Consider the following 4,349-nt stretch of genomic DNA (forward strand, 5'->3'; position numbering starts at 1 on the left):
TGGTGGAAACAGCGGAGGGATACGAATACCCATCTGTGTTCCTGAGGTGGGATCTCTGCACCCGCCACAGTCCACACACAGTGTTACTGCGCAGTAAGGCATCTACATGTGCATCACTGTGCAGTAACTAATCGGGTGTAAATCTGATGATTCAAGTATCAAATTTACACTCAAGTTACTGTAACCTACCATATTTACTGCACAGCATAGGTGTGCGCTTGTAGATGTGCGCCTGTACTACATAATAATTTCAGCTACTGCGCAGTAAATGTGCACGTGTAGACATGCCCCCAGTGTCTGAAGTGAACTGGATGGGCCTTCTTGAGTGGTGGTGGTGTTTGGAAAATGGGGAAGGGTGAGAGGAAACCCCCTTTACTTCTTTGTGTTAAAATATCCCCCAAAAAGCAGGAGGAGCGGATTTAGAGTATTTAATTCCCCTAGCTGATTTCTATTCATTTAAAATCCAGAGGAAACCCATAAACGATTCCTACTGAAGTGTGTTTGTGCCTGGGAAATGAATAGACAGCTCAGGATAGACAAAGAATACTTTAATGGTTTGTGTGCGTGCAGGAACAGTGATGGGTGCTGAAGCAACACTTCTCCAAGTTGGGGGGTGGGTTCCCCAGAAGTCCTGACCCACTGCTGAAGAATTCTAGCTCTCGTGGTCTTGCTCGTTATCCCTGTCTTATTGTACTTTGGATGGTAACATTAAAGATTTTTTTTTTCTCTTTCCCCTCCTTGAAGCATTTGTCAGTTTGATCGAGCTCTGGAAGTTTGCCACCGAGAAGGAAATGCTGACCCCGACTTGCAATACGGGACTTCAAATGAGCTACTTTGGTCAGGAGGTCCAATAGATTAAAGCATTAATCCTTCCAACCACCCTACTGACCCCAAATCAGCTGATTTCATTTATCTTATAATCACTGATGGACTCAAAATTTAAGTTGCAAGGTGGCCTCTTCTAAGAATTAATCCTGTCTGTTGAATAAATCATGTCAAGCGGGTTAATGAAACTGTAGCAAAACCTGAAAGCAAAATGCAAAAAGTCCTAATCAGCATTCAGACAAATGTCTCTGTTCCAATAATGTTGCTTTACAGAAGAGATTTAGTGCATTGGGGTCAAAAAACCTGATATTTATCTTCACCTGACCTGAAAAGAGCTGAGCAGACTGCAATGCTCCCAGTCTGGGGCTGAAACCTCAATCCTCACTCCCGCAAAACTTCCCGTGGGAATCCAGGCTACCCAGTCAGCACCCCCGGGATTTGCTGGCCATCTGGCAGGATTGAGCCCCTGTCACCACCTATGTGAAGGTGCATGTCTTATGAAGAGGTGAAGTCCATGGCAATGAAGCCTTGAAAGACCAGAAATTTGTCTGAAGGCAGACAGCCAGAGCAAGGAGTGAGTCTTCCCCTTCGTTCAGCACCTGGAGTCTGTCCTGTGTCCAGATTTCGGCCCCGCACTTCAGGAAGGATGTGGACAGGTTGGAAAGAGTCCGGTGCAGAGCAGCAAAAAATTATCTGAGGCCTGGGAGGGAAAACTTAGGAGGAAAAGGCTGAAAGAACTAGGGTATTTAGTCTGGAGAAGAGAAGCCCAGGGCAGGGATTTGATAACCATCTTCTGATAGCTGAAGGGTGAGTCCAGAGAGGATGGCGATGGCCTTTTGTCTATGGTGGTAGGGGACGGGCCTGGGAGCAACGGCCTCAAGCTGCAGCAGGGGAAACCGAGGCTGGAGATGCGGAGGATCTGTCTGAGTGGGGTCAAACATTGGAAGAGGCTGCCCAGAGAGGCGGTGGAGTCTCCATCCTTGGAAGTTTTTAGCAGCAGGTTGGACAGACCCTTGGCTGGGACGATCCTGCCTTGAGCAGGGGGCTGGGCTAGACAACGCTGGGGGGTCCCTTCCAGCCCTGCTTTCCCATGATCCTAAGACCCATGCTTCACTCAGTCCAGCTCAGCCCTGGGCCTTTCCGTGGCCACAAGGCGCAATTCTCTGCCACCAGCTCTTTTATTTGGTATTTATCAGGCCAAATTCTGGCATCCTTACTCGGGCAAAAGTCTGGGTGAATTGGTGAGGGTGTAGCGGAGACCTGAATCCGATAAGCACCGCTGCGCAGGTAAGAACAGCGCTTTGCCGTTGACATTTGTTTTCATTGCAGAAATGACAGGGACTGGAGGAAAAGAAAAGCTTGCCCTTCTCTGACAAGGGCTCTCTGTGCTGGGTGTTTCCAAGGGCGGTGCTCTGACCATCTGCCGCTGGAAACAGCAGGTCAGTGCTGGGCTGTGGGTGAAGACCGAGTCCGCCAGGCCCCTCATAACATGCACGCAGGAAACGAGGCTGCTAATTACAAGCAGCAATCCTGGCTGTGCCGTGCTACCTTTCCGCCCTGCGCTCCCAAATCTGGCGTGAGCGCTAGGTGACTTCCCCGCCATGTGTCTCTGGTACGTTCTGGTCAGAAACCCGGTGTCCCGGTTTAGGACTGGAAACGGGAGAGGCTGCTGCATCCGTTTCTATTCGGTTGATGGGCTGTAGCGACAGGCAGGGGGCTGGCACCGACACACCTCTCCCTGCAAAATCCACCCCCAGGAAGCGTGCGGCAATGGTTAATCCGCGTCGGAAGGGAAACGCGTCCAGCTGCACGCTATCAGGGCAGTGTTTCAAAAACGTCCTGGGGAGAAAGCGCCGCACGTTGAATTGCTTACATGGCTTCCTGCGGCCGTGGCCTGTTCGAACCCTGATTAGCTTCTGAGATACGCTGAGATCACAGCCCGGCGTGGATCAGCTGCAGATGGGACCTTCATGTGACTGTCTCATCCACAGGGCAATTAAAGTGATGCATGTTCAGCCTCCTGGCAGGCAGTAGGCCTGCCTGGGGTGTCCTTCGGTTGGTTCAGTGCTTTAGCAATGCCAATCATCCCCATTTAATTTTTTTTTTTCGCAGCAACCAGGAAGTGCTTGTTCCCCTCCCTGTAATTACCAGCCATACTCTGAGTCCTGACAGTTTTGGGGGCCAGTTTCCTTTTTCAGGCATGCACAGAGCAAATTACCCAGGAATATACAAAAATCTCGTCGGTGTAACGCGTTGCGATCCTTAATGACTGCTCTTTTCAATTAGCTGTCAGGGGCTTGAAATAAAGCTGTGTTTTATCCCTCCCGTAAATCAGCCCCGTTTTATTTGGGATTGGATTTAAGAAAGGGAAGAAATATTTTGATCATTTTCTCCTTCCTCAGCGCCGCACCGGAGAGAGCCATGTTTAAATTATCTCCCTTGCATTCAGGCAGATTGTCGACCGTAAATTTTACGGAAAATAGTAAAAGCGATAAATAAACATGTTTCTTTTGTAGCGGATGAATATTATTGCCATTCAGATTTATAACTCTCATCTCCCATACATTTTATTGCTTTTATGAAAGTGCTGTTGCAGGCCTCTGTAATACATTGTTAGGAGTGGGGTTTGGTTTTTTTTTAATTCTTTCTCATTTAAATAGCAACATGAACTGCATATGCACTTTTAACTAAGGGAAAAGATGATCCCTGGTGGGGGGTTTTCCCCGCCTCCACTTTCGCCTCGTAATTTGGGGACGTTTCATTTGCAACGTGGTGGGTTTCCTCCTTTCTTTCACTCTTGGTGGCGTCCTGTTGGTGACATGAATGATCCCCAGGCTCTGCTGCTTATCCCTAGGATGGGTGCAGCAGCACACGCTCCTGCTTGGTGCCAAAGGGGGATAAAACTAGGCCTGCAGGCCACCGTGGCCTGTTTGCTGGCTGGCTGTCAATGAGGGGAGGGGAGGGGAGGGGAGGCAGCGGTGGTCCTCACCAGGTGTGGCCCAGACGCGGCACCAGGGCAGCGTGCCGTTGAGGCCACTGCGGTTGCACCTGGCTGGCAGGACGTGCTACTTGGAGTCAGCAAATGCCCAGTTTTTATTTGGGATTGGATTTAAGAAAAGGAAGACATTTTTTTTGATCATTTTCTCCTTCCTCACTGCTGCACCCCATGTTTAAATGATCATCAGCCCTGCATCGTGATGTGGCTGGGCACCTCGTGCCTCAGCGGTGCTCACGCCAAGGACTCCAGCGGGTCCTGTACCCGCTCCGGGTAGGGCGCGGAGATCAGATAGGGCCTCGGGGCTGCTGGCAGGACACTGCCCACGGGGAGCTGCGGTGCATCGAGGTCAACTGGCCTCCTAAAAGAAGAGACGATGGCACGGAGGGCACCTGAAGGGCGACAGCGCGGGGGGAGGCTGCGCAGGAGGTCTGACCCGATGGTGCCATCGGGCCCACGTGGGACGAGGCAGGGCGCCCTTCCGTCAGGGCAGGACGGGGGGCATTTCCATCGCCCTGATAAAGTCGCA

The sequence above is a fragment of the Gavialis gangeticus genome, unplaced genomic scaffold, assembly GCF_001723915.1.
Source record: "Gavialis gangeticus isolate Ggan-Ray unplaced genomic scaffold, GavGan_comp1, whole genome shotgun sequence".
Lineage (NCBI taxonomy): Eukaryota > Metazoa > Chordata > Crocodylia > Gavialidae > Gavialis > Gavialis gangeticus.